The sequence below is a fragment of the Prionailurus bengalensis genome, chromosome A2 (genome assembly GCF_016509475.1).
Source record: "Prionailurus bengalensis isolate Pbe53 chromosome A2, Fcat_Pben_1.1_paternal_pri, whole genome shotgun sequence".
Lineage (NCBI taxonomy): Eukaryota > Metazoa > Chordata > Mammalia > Carnivora > Felidae > Prionailurus > Prionailurus bengalensis.
The window spans coordinates 146,471,292-146,490,596 of record NC_057348.1 but is presented as its reverse complement, the minus strand read 5'-3'; the positions used below and the strand labels follow the sequence as shown (position 1 = coordinate 146,490,596).

The following is a 19,305-nucleotide window of genomic DNA, read 5'->3' as shown; positions in this document are numbered from 1 at the left end:
GTAAAACTAGGCTGTACGTGGAATGTGTGAGGGAGCTAATTAAATATTCTAAGGAATCCTACGAACCCCAGATTCCTTCTATTCTTTTCTTATTCTTTCTGCCAGCAGTAAATATCAAATGTTTCCAGAATGGATACTGCATAAAGAGCAGGTACACAGAATTGTCTGTGCTCTCAAAGGATGCAGTCTTCCTGAATGTAATTTGGGAGTCCACTTTCCTGCTTTAGGAAGAATGGTAGAGTGAGCCCAGTTTAATCTTTAACGTATTATTACCACCGTCTCTGCTTGCGTAAATCCCGGTTGCAACACAGCGCCTTCTTTCTGATTATCTTAATTCTATTCCTACCCCTCTTCACTCACCCACCTACCTCCAAAGCAAAATGATCTCCGGCTCCTCTGAACACCCGGAGCATTTGTGCATACCTGCTTTTTGACCTTGTCACTTCCTACTTTGTAGCATAGTTACTAACAGCTGTTGGACGGAAAGCATCTTGATCCCCAGTAGTTCTGAGCACAATGCCCTGAACAGAAATGCTGCCCACTATTTGACTTATTGAATGTGTATTGGATATTAACTTTATGAGTGCATTGGCTCCTAGAATCAGTCAGACCTGGGTTTGAAACTCAGCTCTGCGATTCTGGCCAAGCCTTAACTGCTCTGAATTTCAGTTTCCTAATCTGCAAAGTATATGTGATAATGACTGCTTGGTAGAGATGTTGTAGGGATAGAAAGCAGTGGTGTAGGTAAAACACAGTGCTTGGGGCATAGTAGATGCGCAGTTTTCTAGATGCGTACCCACATGTCCTCCCCGGACACAACACGCACACACACACAGTGTATGTGTGCATGTGCAAGATGCTAGGCCCTCAGAGACCAAACCACACAAGTCCTGTGCTCATGTTGCTTAAAGAAGAAATGAAACCATACAGGGTGCAGAATTGTGGTTCTGTTGGGGCAGTGGAGAGGGTGTACCATGGGAGTTCATGTGTTTCTCCCAGAGAAAGGATGGATATGGTTTAGGGAAAGCGTTAATGCAAAAGATGGCAATTGTGCAGAAGGTAGGAGAATGGGTAGGGCTTGAATGAATGTTACTGAAGGCTAGAGAGGAAGATACCTACTTTAAAAGATTTGTCTCTTCAAAAACTATTGTTGTGCGGTAGAACTTCCTGGTCAAGGACTGAGATTGGAGATGAATGTCTCTACTCATCTGCCGGTATTTTTCTCAGTAACTTACAAGCCTATATGGGCTTTCGGATGACGTACCTACTCCTTTTGGTCCAAGTGTGGTAGTTGCCACCAGGCATGTTGGAAATGATAAAATAGTTCGGTAGCAACTTCGCCAGCGTTCTAAATTTGGTAGTTGATAGCACTGTATTGGGTGCCTTTCCCATGGGCATGGAGAAGGGGAAAATTAACTTGGTAACTGCCTGTAAAAATACATCAGCAGGAAGGTTTTCAGCTTAATGGTGATAAAATAAAATATAATACAGAATAGCTCCCTAGTCCTTTCCATACACAGATTTTTCTAAATGCTTTGAAGTAGATGGGGGAATAAAAGAAGCCTGTAATACTAAACCATCCAAAAATGAAATCAAATGCTTTATGCCCGTTGGGTATTGTTATCACCCAAATTCAAGTGTGGACCTTAATGTAGAGTCTACAGTCGATAAAGTTAACACTAGTGATCCCAGTTGGCACAGAGAACTCCCGCTCAGACTGCTGAATCCATTAAGTAATGGAATCGGGTTTAACTGTTGCCCTCAGAGGTTGAAAATCTTCACAATGAGGAAAAACCACCCATACGCACAATAGGAATGTATTCGAGTCCTTACCTAAGGGCACTGTGACTGCAGCCTCCTTGGAAAAATTTTAGGAGTGGTCTGAGCTCAGTTGAGTTGTGTTGTTCGCCCTCTGCTTTTCCTCAGCCACAGCTGGGCTGTGCTGCTGCAGGGAGGGCTGGAGGAGCTGGAGAGGGACGCAAGAGAGCGTCTCATAGACCCGTCAACTTTAGAGCTAGCAAACCGGTGACACGTTGCTATATAGAAGTCTGTTTAGCAGCAACTGCATTTGAGTTCAGGTACTTCTTTGATGTTGGGAGATGTCCGGTATATGTTACAGCAGTGAGGTTCCAGCGACCCCATTACTGATCCTGTAGCCAGGAAGGGGCTGATCTCTCCTGGCTATTCGCCCTCTTTGCCCCACCTTCAAATGCCTCTCCATTTCTTAGACTGTTTAAATCGGACATTGGGAAGAATTTATTTTTCCTCAGCCTTCGCAATCCTGTTTTGGTTGTAAAACAAAGTCAGAAACAAGAGCCCGGAGGTGTATGCTCTAGGGTTATGGTGCTGTTCCTGTCAATTACTTGCTGTATGATTGTAGGTAACTCAGTTTCTAAATACTTGTGTTTGCTCATTAGTGAAATGAACCTATCTCACTAGAGAACATAGATTTGTAACCTGGAATCCATAGATGGCCTTCTATGAAACTACATATGTAGTTACATATTTTTGAAGCCCTTACCCTTTTTTTGGATTCTCAGAGGAGTCTGTGAACTCCTCTTCCCCACATTAATCTCTCTGCCTTGGAAGTTATTGTGAATTTGGTAAAAGATAATAGGTAAAAAGAGCTTTAGTAATATGAAAAACATCATTTCAAGTAGATTAGAATCACTCTCTGCTGAGACCATCTAATTCATATTTCCTCTCTTTTGGAACTCCTCAATAAACACATCTGTTTTCTTGTAGTACCTCCCTTCTTCCCTCCTCATCTCTTCCATCTTTCCAGTTGTCGAAGATCTAGAATGGAAATCTGAGTACAGTTTTCCAGGCTTCAACACTTGTCAGACCTTTAGTTCAGTCTCAGACTCACTTTCCCTGACTGTGCTGTTTCAGCTTCTGCCAGTGCTTTGGTGTGCTGAAAACTGACTTTAGCGTCTTCGGTTTCCATAATATTCTTCTGGTTGCTTCTGCATTGGTGGTACTTCAGCCCCACATTGATATAGAGAAAAGACTAATTTTCTTTTATTTAATCCTTTGAAAAAGACACCTTCAGCTGCTTACCCCATTTGAACTTATTACATATTCTCTTAAGTATATGAGCTTATCTTTTGTCAGCCAGAAACAGAAAGTAGAAAAAAATCACCCTAGATTTCTTTCATAAGACTCTTGCATTCTAACCCAGATATAGGGGGAGATATAGGGGTGTCTGGGTTGAACATCGACTCTTGATTTTGGCTCAGGTCACGCTCTCACGGTCATGAGATTGAACCATGTGTCAGAGTCTGTGCTGATAGCACAGCTCTCTCTCTGTCTCTGCCCCTCCCCCACTTGCACGAGCGGGCTCTTGCTCTCTCTCAAAATAAATAAACTTAAAAAAATAATAAAATGATAGATCACATAAATTTCCTAGTTCTTTGAGTCATCTATAATTACATAACAAACCATTCCAAAACTTACTGGATTAACACAATTATTTTATTTGCTCATGACTCTGTGAGTTGGCTGGGGCTCAGTTGGGTGGTTCTTCTGCTGGTCTCTCTGATGACCTAGAGTGGTTGCAACAAGATGATGGCTGGGGCTGGAATATCCAAGACACCTTGGCTCATGTCCAACCACCTTAATAGGATCATCTGGTAGGTTTTGATCTCTTTCTCCCTGGCTTGCTTGGTCTTCTATATATGAGAGCCGCCTATTGGTAGATATTTGAGAGGACAAGCCCCACTGTGCAAATATTTACCAAGCTTCTGCTTGCGTCATGCTTGCATGTACACCCCATCAGCCCAGCCCAGAGTTGTGTGGGAGGGCACGACACAGGATGTGAGTACCAGAAGTCCCATGGTTCATTGGGAGCTGCTAAGATAACATGCCACATTAGCATATAGGAGTAGCTCATTTCCTATTTTTATGAAATGAGTGATTCAGGTTTTCAACGCAGGATAGTTCACAACTCCAGTGAAAGGGAAGTATGTCCTTTGCTCTAAGGAAGCTCAGATTTAGAAATCTAAACTAAACAACAAGATGAATTTACAGAGCTTGAGGCAATTGAGTAAGGGATAAGATTTTGTTAGAAATGTTTGTTTTGCAAGTTGTATTCATCTAGAACTCCTCAATATATTTTAAGAATTCATTATAATACACCATTAATGGCTTGATAAAAAGAAATAGAAAGGGTGGCAAGGGAGGAAAGGGAATTAAAAAAAATTTTTTTTTAAGTTTAGGAGGTTTTTTGTTAAATTTCTGGGAGTTGTTGTCATTTCAGGACAATCAGAAATCAAAACTTAAAGCGTCTATGGTATTAAAATCTATGAAGGAAAACCACTGTGACATAGTTTGTGTGGAATCAGTCGTACAGATTGATGAATGTCAGGTCATTTTCTCAAGGAGAGTCATAGCCTTTCTCTTCCTTTGAAATATCTGAGGAGCATTTTAATTTATGAGAAAGACCTGACAGATTAGGAGAAAGATCTGGTTACAGTTAGAGAACAGAAAGCTCACTGTACTGAAGTATAGTATTTCTGATTGTACTTAAGTAGGTTACTTAGGTGTAGTACTTTATTTCGTTTTTTTTTTTTTAATGTTTATTTATTTTTAAGAGAGAGAGAGAGGGTGAGCACAAGCATGCGTGAGGGGAGAGGAGCAGAGAGAAAGGAAGACAGAGGATCCAGACCAGGCTCTGTGCTGACAGCAGAGAGCCCAACGTCGGGCTCAAACTCATGAACTACAAGATCATGACCCGAGCTAAAGTCGGACGGTTAACTGACTGAGCCACCCAGGCGCTCCCTACCCACCCACCCCCCGCCACCATATAGTACTTCTTAAACTTACATGTGCAAGCAAATCTTGGGGAACTTACTACAGTGCACGTTCTGATTCGGTAGTTCTGGGGTGTTGTACATTTCTGCTGAGCTTTGGGGTGATTCGGTAGTGCTCGTCCACCAACGAGGCTTTAGTAGACCTAACCCTTCTGAGGTTCCTATCCTGGCCAGGCCTCTCAGGTAAACCCCCTTAATTCTCATACACACTGGTATGTGACTTTTTACTTCCGTCATTGACTCCCAGCAGGACAAACAGAAGTCCTTTTAGTGTCTTATCACACATGCTCAAGCCATATATTTCACAACTAAGGAATAGGTATTAATTTAAAACTACAGTTGGCCCTGGAACAACCTGGCTTTGAACTTTGCAGATCCACTTATATGTGGATTTTTTTTTCTGACAAATACAGTACAGAACTGTAAATGTATTTTCTTATGATTTTCTTTTTTTTTTATGATTTTATTTTTAAGTAATCTCTGTACCCAACGTGGGGCTCAAACCCAAGACCCCAAGATCAAGAGTCACATGCTCTTCTGACTGAACCAGCCAGGAACCCCCTCTTCCTACTGATTTTTTTAAATAACATTTTCTTTTCTGTAGCTTGATTTAGGAATACAGTATGTAATGCATATAACCTACAAAGTACGTATGAATGGATAGGTGCTTGTTATCCATAAGGCTTCCGGTCAGTAGTAGGCTATTAGTAGTTAAGTTTTGGGAGAGTCAGAAGTTATGTACAGACTTTTGACTATTTGGTGTGGGGGGTGGTTAACCCTCAAGTTGTTCAAGGGTTGATTTTTAGTTCCTTTGGCATATGGCATTAAGTCATTTGTATAAATCTGGCCTTTGTTAATGGCTGTAACCCGAAAAAAGAAAATTCTTGGTTTAAATTGAATTGATTAGTCCCTCAGGGATTTCTTAACCACAACCCTCATATCTGGCTATCAACAAGACTTTTGCTTGTCTCAGATTCTTCTTGAAAGCCAAGGTATATAGAGGGCCAGACACTCTGGTCTGCCGACTTTTGTCAAGTGCTAGCTGGTAAAATGGGATCAAAGTGTATTCACCAGCACTCCCAAGACTCCACGTGAGCCACCGGACCTAGAGGTGTGGCCATCCTTCCTCACTGTGGTGCGTTCAGTTCTCCAGAACTCTGTTTCTTATTCTGGGCTTATACATGTCTCTGGAGGTACTCAAGTCCAACCTGCCTTTTCCTATGCAGTTTTCAAAGTATATCCTTTCTTCCGACCTTCCTCTTCGCAGAGGGAAGCAGTGCAGCCTCAGAGATCTAGCCCATCCAAATAGTCCTACCCAGAAATTTGTCTTCCAGTTAAAAAATATTTTTAATTGGAAAATTACGTACTAATCTTCACCTCAGAAGACACTAATAGTGGAACTCACTCTTTGAACAAAGGCAATGTGGGTAATAGGAGAGGGCTTTGGAACCGGACAAACTTGGATTTGCACCCTAGCTCAGCTGTTACTAGCCTGATCTAAATCATTTTTCTAAATCAAATGAAATCTGGTGAGGGTTCCCACTTCTCAGGGTGTGTGGGAAATCCACTCTCAAGTTGTTGTTGGGACCCCTCACTTTCCAGAACAAGAGCAGGACTTCCAGTCCTCATCTGTTCATGGTTGCCACCGTTCATGCACCTGGCCTGGACCCTTGTCGTCACTCGGAAGGGAGGCTCGTCAGTGTCTATACTTCCCTCACGGCCTTGTACAACACCCCAAACCGTGTGTTTACTACAGTGTCCACAAATACTGTGTCAGCATCTTTATCTGAAATCTTGCCCCCGGCAGTGCGTAAATGGGTCAGGGCTTTGCTCTTAATGGGACCCTAAACTTCTCCTCTCCCAGTTTGGGGAAAATCAGGCCTACGGGTTGAATAACTCACTTTTTCAATCCCACAAGCCCACAGCCTTCATACCCGTAGCTTTGGGGGATTCTAGCACTTTAATTCCTTTGGTCTCCACCTTTAAAACTCAGAGATCCCCAGGTTAGTCCACCCATCCAGAGAATTTCCCTTTTTGTTATAAACACCACCAAAGGTAAAAAAAAAAAAAAAAAAGTGTGTGTGTGTGCATGTAGTTACAACCATTGCTGATATTACTGTGTGTTTACTTGGAGTCTGCTGCTCTTCTAGAAGACCATAATTAATCTTCATTATTAAAAAATATTTAATAATAAATTTATGTATTATTTAAAATTTTAATTATAAATTTATTATATAAATATATATATTTATAATATATATTATATATACATTTGTAATTAAAATTTTAATATTTCTATATAAATATATATATTTATAAAATATATGTTATATATAAATTTATATAAATTTATAATTAACATTTTAAATAATACATAAATTTATTAAATTCATTTTTATTTATTGTTAGATAAGAATATTATTTTAATTTATCTAACAACTCTAATGGTATTCCTATTTTTACGTGGAAGGAAATTGTGGCTTACGGGATTTGACCCGGCACCTGTGGCTAGTGAGTGGAAGAATCTCAGTGTGAGCGGAGATCTTTGGTTACGAAACCCTGGAAACACGGTGGTTGGGCTCTCACATTGCCAGTGACTCTTTGAGCTTGCGTGTATTTGTTAAACGTATTTCCCTTACCTGAAGACGTTGGCGTCGGGTGGTTGCACTCCATAGCATCCTTCCATCTAAACGGTCTGTGACTCTGCGTAACTGCCCTTTTACTTCCCCTCTTTTTCAGCCAGAAAAGTGACTTTTACACTGTAAGGTATACACGGCCGCCGTAGTTCCCCGGGGAAGGGCAGCTCAGTGGGGGAGGTGCCCAGTGACTACAGTTACAAATTAGTGGCTCTGAGCAACTAGTTTGTTGAAGGGGCGTTTGCAGGTAACCTCCGAAGGCCCCAATGTTGACCGCCTTTGAACAATCACAGCGAATTTGAAAGGGGTCAGATACAGAAGAAAAACCACTTTTGTCCAAATTTTAAATGAAGCAAGAGACTCCGGAAGCTCAGTGGATCCTTTGACTGTGGCTCACCAGTGGAACATAGAGTCAGAGAGGTGATTTATAAACCTTTATAAAAAAAGAGGTATTTATAAAATACTTTAGAAAAGTACGCAGTGTTAGGAGGTCCAGCATGAGATCACTAGAGGACAGATATTAAACTGACTTTGTTTCCTGTTTTGAAAGAGTCCACATATTAAGGGTATGTGGTTGATGTATTTTGTCTTGATTTTACTAAAGCATTTGACAGAGAATTCTATGAAGATGGTGACATGTTGATTAGATCAGTAGTTTCCTTTTTTTTTTTTTCTCCCTCCTAAGAACTAGATTCTCATCTGTACTCCACACCTATTGGAAGAAAATTATTGAGCAAAGGGCCCAAGAATCCATATGTTAAAAAAGCTTATCCAGGTCCACTGCTGCCATTCCATAGACTGGCATTGGAGAAACACCACAGAAGTTTTCAAATTTGGGGAGAGGGGCAGGGAATCCCCTGCTCAAATAAAATTTTTTATGAAACTCTACCATATAAAACAGATAAAGCGACATATGATCCTAGTATAAATTTTTTGAAGTTTACACTTACAATTTTTTTTAAGTTTATTTATTTTAGAGAGAGAGAGAGAGAGAGAGAGAGAGAGCGTGCACACCCAAGTTGGGGAATGGAAAACAAAGAGAGAATCCCAAGCAGGCTCTGTGCTGTCAGTGTGGAGCCCGATTCAGGGCTCAGACTCACAAACCATGAGATCATGACCGGAGCCAAAACCAAGAGTCGGACATTTAACCGACTGAGCCTCCCAGGTGCCCCTGTGTTCATAATGTTTACTGAAGAGTCAGAACAATGAGGCTGTTAATGAAAAAGTTTAAATCAGGTGCTGATAATCACTATGTTATAACTGTGTATTCACATCAGCTTCTGTGTTTCATGAGATTGTATACTTTCCTTTAAATGCATAATATTTAAGAAATCTGCTCTTATAATTACTCACAAATTACGACAGGGTTTTTTTGGTGTGTGTTTGCTTCGTTTTTAAATGACTTGCCATGGAATCCCAGGATACTTTTCAATTCCCCTAACCTAAGGTAGGGAATATTTGTTTCAGAACTGTAACCCTGTAATGAAACCTATGGAAACAATTGCTCACATTCCTTATCATAAATCTAAAGTCATACAGGAAACATCTAACTCCTAGAATAAATATTTATTCTCTCTCAAATAGGATATTATCACAAAGGACTTTTTACTGTGATGAAAGCAAGGCCGTATACGTGCCCCTGAGCCTCGCCTGGCATTTAATGGAAGCCCACACTTGGGCGTGGTTTTGTGTGTGTGTGTGCTTACTTGAACAACTTCACGAGAGCGGACTGTGCGTACTGGTGTTTTTCCTAAGACGGAGGCAGGCCTAAAACTTCCCTTACCAGTGTCACACTTACAAGAAGCCCATATGTACACATAGAGGTCCCCCAGCCAGGGTCATGAGGCGTGACCTGTGTATCTGCGGTGGGTGACAAGTTTGTATATAAGCCATTTCGGTGTCATTTAAAACAACTACAGCTTTGAAAAAATATAAAATACATTTGAACATTAGGAACAGAGGGTGGTGTCCTCGGAGCACCTCCATGGGAGTGCTCTTTTTGAAAACATGGATCTAATATTGACTGATTCATGTTGAGGAAGATCCTTGATTTTCTGCAGAATACACAGATAAAGTTGGGGACAGCTAGGTAGTTGCAGATGAGAAAAATACCACAGTTGAGAAAGTGGATTTGTGTACACAAAGAATAGTGTACTGTTGAGTGCAAATGGGGAAGTGATCTCTTCTGGCCAGAAAATCAGGGAAGGCTTCCTGGAAGAGAAGACATCTGACGAGGCCTTTGAGGATGTTTAGGTCTTGGGAATGAGAATTATGAGGGAGAAGAAATGATGTTGTAGGGCAGTTCACCTTTTTGGAGAGTATGATTTTAGGCAAAAATAATGTACATGTCACTATTCTCTTACACAGATAACCTTCTTCACTAGTAAATTAGCTGTAGGCGCATTCAAAAGTAGAATCCATTCATAATCTGAAAAAAGGATCATTTTCATACATTTACACATGCCTCAAGTTTCCTTCAAAGTTATCACTGTCAGACAGTGATTCACATGTTCAGATTTAGACCTTTCCAGTGATACTTTGCCCAACTTGGCTGCCCCTTTAATACCTCCATGCATCATAAATGTACCCTAAACCTGGCCTCTGCAAGAGTTCTAGCCATTCACTCATCCAGCTCTTCGCCCACGCTGGCATACTGAGCACCTATATATGTGTAGGTCTTGGTGAGTTCTAGGCACCCAGCAGTGAACAAGTCAGCACTGGAGGGTGAAGTGGGTGCCTGGAAACCACCTAAAGTTCTTATCGCTGAACTGCATTTAAGAAGATAACAATGCAACTTTTCCCACAAACTGATAACAGCATAAAGTGTACACATGCCAGAGCGTTTACATTTTAACAAGGATCAAAGCTTCGCCTCAAACTACTTCTAATCAGGAGGCGTGTGAGGGGAATTGTGGTTTGAGCCTTGGGTCTTTTCCAGCTTATACGGCTTCTTAGGCAGCAGGATTGGTACTGTCCTATCTGTACTTTAAGGTGGAGACTGGCTCTGGTAATATTCCTCTCAGCAAAGTAGCCTAAAGACAACTCTACAGCAGGAGGGAAATCAGTTCGATAGTCCATAATGGCAAAGACTCTTTCTGAGGGGCAGGATTGCAGAGCATGGAGAGGGGGGGTGTAGCACGGTGGCAGGTGCACAGAGCCCGTGGGTGCATAGCCCGGCTCTTGGTGGCTGGGTGAGCCATCCAACCCCTCTGTGCATCTGGAAATACAGATGATAATGGTAATTACCCACCTCAAAGGATTGCTGAGGGTCAAATAAGTTAGTATAGAAAGAGCATTTAGAATTGTGCCTGCCGTAGAGTAACTGCATTAGGTTAAATTAGCTATTATTTCTTTCAGCCATGTTTTTCCAGTTTGCCCATTTTCTGAGAATATAGAGTAGCTATAGAGGAAGAGTGCATAATTGAGTGATGAGTAATTCCTTCTTTCCCCTCTTCGCACCCCCCCACACTCCTGCTCCACAGACCCCAGAGTTCACTTGTTTTGTAAGGCTATAACATCATATTTGAATGTATGACCTTGAAATTTTCTGATTAAGTAGTTCTGGGCAAAGCTCTAATGGTTGGAAAATAAATCAGGCCTCCCACACATACCTGCTCAGCCAAGAATTTGTTTGCCCCAGGAACCGTGGGTGGGCGGGAGTGGAAGCAAGTCCACACCCAGGCTTATGTGAACTCTCTGTTCCTGCTGGAGACTGGGGTCATCCTTCTCCCTTTGCTTACCAATGCTTCCTGGTCATTTCTTTTCAACCTCAGTTGAAGAAATAGAGAAACAAATATTTTCCTTTCTCATTTTCTCTCTCCCCAGCTCCAGGGGAACACTCCCCCCATCCCTGCTTGTGCGTTTTCTCTAGTTTGGCTTTGTATTTGCCCCTCGGTATTGCACTTGTGCAAATTTCTCCCAAGCCCAGGGAGACAGCATACGGTGTCTGATGATGGACTGTAGGGGTCCCTGCGTGGTTCCCCAGTTTCAGGGTCTGCGGCAGGGCCCTCCCGGAAGTGCCCTGGAATTTTCTGTTGGTTCTTGTAGCCAGGGATAGAGAACCCCGCCCCTGCCTTTGCACTGGGACGAGTCACAGGTGCTCCTGCTTTCCGGGAGTGTCTGGGGGACACCTGCTGTCTGCGTCCTGGGGAGACGGGTGAGGGCTCCTCGGAAATGTGCCGTGTTGAGACCTGTGGTCTGTGTGACCCTCGGGTACTGGTTCCTGGCTTGTTTTGTTTTTCTTTTTGGTCCATCGTCCTAGTGAAGTCCTCTCTTTAGAGCAGGTACGCTCTTTTCTGAGCCTGAGAACGGGTGTGTACCAGTCCCTGTCCTGAGGGAGGGAGTCTGGGATGAGGTGGAAGGAGGGCTTCTCAGACCCGGGGAAATCTCTTTGGGCAGAGCGAAGCTTAGAAAGTCATGTGACCTTTCTGAGCCTATGTGATCACTCCTTGCCCATCCGGTGAATGGGAAGCCATGCGGGACGTGGAGAGCTCCCAGGAATGCGTCCTTCCTTTTCCTCTGTTTCCTTCTCAAATGGTGGAATGCAGGCTTATGGTAGGGATAGGTAGGTACTGGGTCAATTTTTTTCTAATAACCTAACGGGCTTCAGCATGGGGGACTGGTATTTGGGGGCCTTTGCCCTGTAGTCAGACTCCAGAAGAGCCCACGTCAGGAGAAGCATCCTTCGCCCTCCTGGCTGGCTGAGGACTTGGAGAAGCAGCAGAAACTCCTTTGGAATTTTGCCACTTTATATCCCCTCTAGTTTGCTCGACTATAAGGAAGAACTGGCAAAATTAAAAATGAAAAATTGTTTTGAAAATTACACCCTGTCTACAAACAGCCGCAGATCAAGAGTAACCACCAGACATCCTGTTGCTCAGCATGCTGGCTGGTCGGGGGTTGCTGGGTTCGGGGCTCTGCCTCGGCGTTGGGCCCTGAAACAGGCCCGTGTTCTGGATCAGTCGGCACAGGCCACCTCTTAACCGCCGCTGTAAAACCTGTTGGATAAAAAGAAGTCAGCACGATAAAATCTGCATCTGGACAGTGTGCTGTGCCTTCCTGCTCATTTCCATTTTCCAAATCTAGGATATTTTTTTGTCTTAAAGAGGTGCTGAAAGAAGTTTATCTGATTGTGTGATTTGATGTGAGGCCAGAAAACTTCTGCTAACGTCTCTGAAATATCTCTTTTAAAGCTATTTTTTAAACCTCCTGAAGTGAACTAAAGACCTTCACTAACTCCTAGACTCTAAAGTTCTCATTATGGAGAAGGTCCACCCTGCTTCCTGCTAGAATAAGGAAAGGGGGTGACAGTTCATATGCAAACGGCCCCACCCCCCCCGCTAGGAGGCGGCTGAAGTGGCTTCCTCAGGCCTTGTCCCAGAGCCACCGGATTGGATTGTCTGTGTGGCACCCACAGAGCCCAGGGCAGCTCCACAGGAAACAGTGGGACTACTGGGTGAAGGCTGTCGAGGAGGTAAGGGTGGGGATGTGTTTACAGTCCCCTGTGAGCAGGAAGTGGGGAGAGGAGAGAAGGCACTCAGTCCGGGCCACCAGTGCTGATGTGGGACCAGGCTTTGTGGGACAGTTTTCTGGTTTCAGGTGTGGGTTCACCTGTCAACTCTTCTTTCAGAAAGGTGTGGTGAGGTCTGTGGAAATCCTTCCAAATAATAATTACCATTATTAGCGATGGTTCTGCAGTTGCCCGGTTTATTCACCTGTGTGTCCCTCCCCTGAGAAATCCCAATCAGAATGGCCCTCCATCTAAGTGACCACAGAGCACGTATTTGTCATGATTTGAGTGTTGCCAGTGGTCCGATAAGAAGCAGATTAACTTGGGTGAAGATTCTTAAGAAAACAAGAACAAGAGGTGAAATGTAATTCCCTTTATTGGTATTAATTAGTAATTAGGGTAAAGGCTTGCATGAATTTCGGGAAAGTTTGGTGACACCATTGGCATTTCTGGTATGCAGAGTTTTAGCACAAAGGCTCATAAATATTTTTTTTAATTAGTTTTGAGAGAGAGAGACAGAGGGAGAGGTAGAGAACACAAATGGGGAAAGGGCAGAGAGAGAAGGAGACAGAATCCAAAGCTGGCTCCAGGCTTTGAGCGGTCAGCACAGAGCCCAAGGCGGGGCTCGAACCCACTTCGTAAATATAAAGTATTGCCAAGGTGTTATGCCAGTAGTGGCCTCCGTAGCTGCTTTAATGATGCACTTACTCCAAACTTTAGGGAAATGCCATGGGCATATTTTCTGCAAGTTTCCCAGTAACTATGAAAGATCGCTTCTTGTGTACAAATTAATGGGGAAAACCATTTGTATTTTTAAATAGTAAGTATATATGGGTATTTATATGCATAAGCAAAAGCAAAATTTGGGGGTTGTTTCTAAGCAATTACTAGATTAAACAATAATTAGATTAAAACATGCATGAAATGATATACCTTAATGAATGTTGCAGTACTGTCTGTCTCTCTGCATAGGGTAGGTTCATTCAGACTACCTTCCCTCTCAGTACCAGAAGTCCCTCTATGATAAACATAACAGATAATAATTTAGGCATCAGATCCCCTCTCTTCACTTCCCTCCCATTCTCTTCCTCCTTCTCTCCCTCCCTCCACTTTTCATCTCATACTGGGTCCAGGTCACTGTGGTTGGCACTGCAGAGACACAGGTAAGTAGCCAGGATGCTGCCCTCGGAGGCCTCACTGTAGAGAGTGTGTAGAGCAGAGTGAGTTTGCACGGGCTGGTGTGTGATGCTCTCTGCACAAGGGGCGGGCTCTGGACCTGCTCTCAGAAGAGAGACCCCACGGGACTCAGAGGTTATGCGGAGGCTAACGTCTCCAGACGGAAGAGGTGGCCTGGGAACGAAGAGCCATTCTAGGCACAGCGCTTGTGATGCCCAGCGTCGTGAAACCGTGTTTGGGGACCGGCGTGCAGCCTGGCTCCGTTGTGACGTGTGATACCTGGGAGGGCTAAGGGCGGCAGAAAGAGGCCGGCTCAGTGATGATGGGAGCTCACTACTTGGCAAACAACAACAACAGAACAAAACACAAAAAAGGTGCTGTGACTGAGGAAGCGTATTGTGTTAGAAAGTTTTACCTTATATTTTGCCGAGTTTGTCCCCTTTTCTATTTTACCGTTGGGTTAGAACCTCAGGAGCCAGCACAGAATGAACCTGTCCATTCTTTGCCACACGCCTTTATGTGTAGGTGATGTTTCGCTTCTTTAAGTCTTGCCCCAAGCTGTGTCTCCTACCTTCATTTATCCTTTTAAATAGGTTTTGGTCGGGGAGCCTTGGTGGCTCAGTTGGTTGAGTGTCTGACTCTTGGTTTCGGCTCAGGTCACGATCTCACAGTTCATGAGTTTGAGCCCCACATCATGCTCTGCGCTGGCATTGCGGAACGTGCTTGGGATTCTCTGTCTCCCTCTCTCTCTCTCCACTCCTCCCCTGCTTGTGCTCTCTCTCTCTCAAAGTAAATGAATAAAAAACTTAAAAAATATATAAATAGGTTTTGGTTAATAGTTTGTTTCTTTAACATAAGCCAGCAGTAATTCTAGTTGGTTCTTTCAGAGTCTGCGAACAAGTGATTATGATCTCCTGCATTGATCTACGTCTCCAAAACAGTTTCTGCCGCTACACCCTTTTGTCAGTTGGCACCTTTCTGCCGGGTTCCTCCCCCTGTGGTTTTACAGGATCCCTGAGCAAGGAAGCAGTCAGGGATTGTGGGTCCGGCCTCTCGTCTGCGTCCTTACAGTCTCCTCTTTCCACCACCTGATTTCCTTTTGGTCATCTTAGGGCTCCACAGAAACAACAAGCAGGCCTTTCTCACACCTGGGCTGGGATCTCCCTGCGTCCTCCCCCCCCCCCCCCCCCCCCCAATCTCACCACTTTTACCTTCTGCTTTAGAAGCAAACTAACAAATACATACCTGTGAAATAGTGATAAAAATTATTGAGGATGAACTAAAATATTAGCACAGGGCTGAGGGCTGAGAGAGGTATGCCATAGCTCAGGTTACATTTTCACACGTATAATCTGCGATTAGAAAATACCAGCTATATTCTGAAGGAGAGATTTGGCCATGTGTGTAATATGGGACCCATCTGCTTGACAGGGTAGGGGTTGGCTCCAATGAAGGGCTCTCTAGGGCCGATTGTTGATAGAAGCCAGTAGTGCTGGTGCCTGAAGCAATCAGTTGGCCATCCACTTTCCCTCTTGATAAACAGGGCATGCTTTCCCAGCCTTCCCAGCCATACCACAGTTACCTATGGCTTAGCTTCTTTGCAAAAAAAGGAGGAGATGGAAAATGTTGAGTGACTTCGGTTCTTTCACACCCTCACCTCATGCTGAAGCTGGGAGCTTACCTATAGCAATGGTCCTTTTGGGGGACCATTCTTCCCCATGGGGAGGGGATGAGTGAAGAAAAGGGAGAAGAGAAAGACAGCCTTATGTGTTTGGTCAAGTGGGAATTTCAGATTGAATCTGTTAGCCAAGGAGGCCCCAGAAAAGACTGGGATGTTGCTGGGATTTAATTATCCTATACCACGGAGGGCAGATTCTTATTTTCGACACAGAGTGAAACAGTCTTAAATGCCCATGTCTCAGTCTCTGCCCCTGGTACTTCAAAGGGAATAGAAGGGAGAGGGGAAGGAGACAGGACAATAACACTCTGCTGTGTACTCGGATTGTGGTCCGCTGACCAGCAGCATCAGCTTCACCAGAGAGGCTTTTAGAAATGCCGACTTTCAAGCCCCAACCCAGAGGTACCAAGTCAGAATCTGCATTTTGCAGGGTACCTGCGATTCCTGGGGACCTTGAAGTTTTGGAAAAAACACGGCTTTAGGAGGCAGTGACCGTAGTCGATTGACAGACCATGAGCAATGTACCTGTCTTAACACACTTGGAGAAATGCTGAACAAACGCGGCATATCAACTATGGGTATTAAATGCTGACAGTCAAAGTTTAATTTTGTTTGCAGCTAGAGACCAGGCCCACTGATCCTGTTTGACTAAACAGCAGCATTCTGTTTAGGGAAAGACAGGGGTTTGTTTAGGACACAGATGACTGCCCCTGGCTTGCTGATAGCAAGTGAAGAGTTGCTTCCTTGCCCTGGGGCAGAATGGTTTCCGCGACAACAGTGAAGCCACGCTCTCCTCCCCCCACCCCCTCCCCCCACATTAAGCCTAGAGCAGAGAATAAAAAGAGCACTTAATTTTTTTTTTTTCCACATCACGTTATTATCATGGGTTTCTCAGGGAGAAAATTTGCAAGAAAGAAAATCTGCACATTCTTTAGTGATGTGCCAAGCATTTTTTTTTTTCTGGTTTGAACTCAAACTGATACACCTGACAAACGTCAGGGTTAGATTATATTGATCTAAGTCTGATTTTAAAACTATATCTGTTTGTAATTCTTCCACACTGTGATGCAAAGATTTTTTTGTGTGTTGGTTTTTTCCACTCTCTGTGATGATCATATGTTACTTCTCTATAGATAACAATCCACTAAGTGTTCTTTTATAAAAGTAAGAATTAAGACCAAAAAAACCCCAAAACCCTGTTATCGATAAAAGGATTAAGACTACTAGAATCAGTCAAGTTAAGGGAGTTAGGGTTAATCCCAGGGCATTTCCTTCAAGTGCCATGAAGAACCCATCAGTTTGTTAGAAGCCCGTCCACGGCTGTACTCTAGTTGTAGCAGCTGTACTGTCTGGCCTGGGTTATTTCTGTAGCCCGCTAACTGGTCTTGCTCTCTCTTCAGTCTGTTCTCAGCCCAGCCAGAGCATATTTGCCTCTGCCCAAAACAGTTGGCTTCCAGGGCTCTCAGAGGAAAACCCAAAGGCCTCATAGTGCCCTAAGAGGCCCATGGCTTACCTCTCTGACCCCATATCCTATTACCATCTCCCTTGCATATCCCAGTTAGACAGGCCACACTTCTGCCTCAGGGCCTTTGCACTTACTGATCCCTCTGTCGGGAACTGTCTTTCTCCATATATTTACATAACTGTATCCCAAACTTTCTTTAGGTCTTTGTTCATATGTCAGTTTCTCAGCGAGGCTTTTTTTGACTAATATATGTGTTCATTGTTTGTCTCCTTCTAGAATATTGCTTCATTGAGAAGAAGGGATTTTGTCTTGTTCGTCTTGTGTTCACAGCACTTAAAATGATGCCTGGCTTATTCAAGGTGCATTGTGTTTGTGGTTTGAATGAGTGAAGTTGCCCCTTTCCAGCTCCCTGACTAGACATGAATTTAGATCCGAGGGCATTGTGGGACTTCTTGCTCCCAGTTCTGTTCTCATTCACGTCACGTAAGAGGGCTAAAACGTTAGGAGAACATCTTTAAAATATTAACCACAGCTGTGAGCCATTGAAAGCATTCTACACAGTGAGTTAGGAAATGGCAGCTAATTGTTGATTTGTAAGGCAAATGGGAGAATAACCCAGCACCATCCAGGTCCCCTGTGTGCCGGCACCTGGGGAATAGGAGGGAGGAGCAGTGTCTGGGGCCTCGGTCAGGAGTCGTCACACTTACTTGCCATGGGCCCTTTGCTTGTGCCTTATCCCACTCAGTCTCTCGCGTCCCCTCCTCCGAGGATTAGGCTTTGGGTGTTTGTGTGCACGCGGGTGTCTATGTACATTTGTTTGCCAGTGCTGTCTCATCAGGGGCTTCCTTTGGCCACAGTTTATGTTTTCCTTTTTGTTTACAGCGTTTCTTAGTAACTCGCTGCCACAAGTCCTCTGCACAGAGTTGCTACCCAAACGTATCTTGAACTTCCTGCTATTTCTCTCCTAGTATCTTAAGATTTATTGTGGCCATGGAAGTCTAGGAAACCGTAATGTTACAGAAGTGAATGTAGACAGTGCCCATATGACTGTCATCATCGCAGGGGTAGGAGGACATCTGGGGAGGACGGAACCCAAACGGGGAAGCCGTATGGTCTACCTGACAGAATGGTTCCTGTTTCGGTGATGGATGCAACAGCTTCTAACGGCCCAAAGCCATCCTTCCTTCGACAAAATATCTCTTGAATGTCCATGCTTGTGGAATGTGCTAATAAAATGAGCACAGCATCCACCCGCATGGAGCTTCTCATACTCTAATGAGAGGAATAAACAAAATCACGTCACTGTGTAATTGTAAACTGTGATAAATGCTACAAAGGAGAAAATCACGGTGCAATGGGAGTTTAAAATAGGGGCATTTGTCCTAGTCTTGGGGTCAGGTCACATTCGAGCCCAGACTCGCAGGTTACTAGGCATGTGTGTGCTTTGGCAAGGTGGGGGGGGGGGGGGCAGAATATTGTGCCTTAATTCCCAGGCAGAGGAAATGAGGTGTGCAAAATCTCCGAGGTGTTGAGGGTTTTTGTGTATTGGAGAGATTGAAAGGAGACCAGCATGGCTGAAGTGGCTGAGGATGACCGGGACGGTGGTGCTGGAGGAGGCCGGGCAGGTCAGCCAGGGACAGGCGAGGCTTTGGAGTGCACTTTCGGGTCTTTATCATGAGCTCAGTGTACAGCCCTAAAGGGGTTTAAGTAAGGCTGAGCCATGACCTATTTTCTGTCTTTGAAGGTATACTCTGTACACAGGGTGGATCGTGGACTGGAAAAGGGAGAGAGTGGAAGCTGGGCAAATACCTGCAAGTATCCTGTGTTTCTCCAGGAGAAGGATGATAGGGCGAGGGTGGTGGTGGCACAGGAGCTAGGAACACTTGTCTGGAGGGAGAATAGAATGTTGGAGGCCAGCGGCATCGAGATTGTGATTGCTCTCATTTGCTCACTGAACAATCTTCTGTTCGTTTGGCTTGATCTTAACCTGCCTGTAAGGTGCCTATACCTGGGATTTCAGGAAATACTTG

The 19,305-nt window shown here is 44.0% G+C and overlaps 1 long non-coding RNA gene across 3 annotated transcripts in view; it reads left to right on the top strand.

The window, feature by feature from the left end:
* Positions 1-19,305, top strand: part of LOC122488756 — a 176,784-nt gene that overhangs the window by 102,372 nt on the left and 55,107 nt on the right. The gene's annotated exons all lie outside the window — the stretch shown is intronic.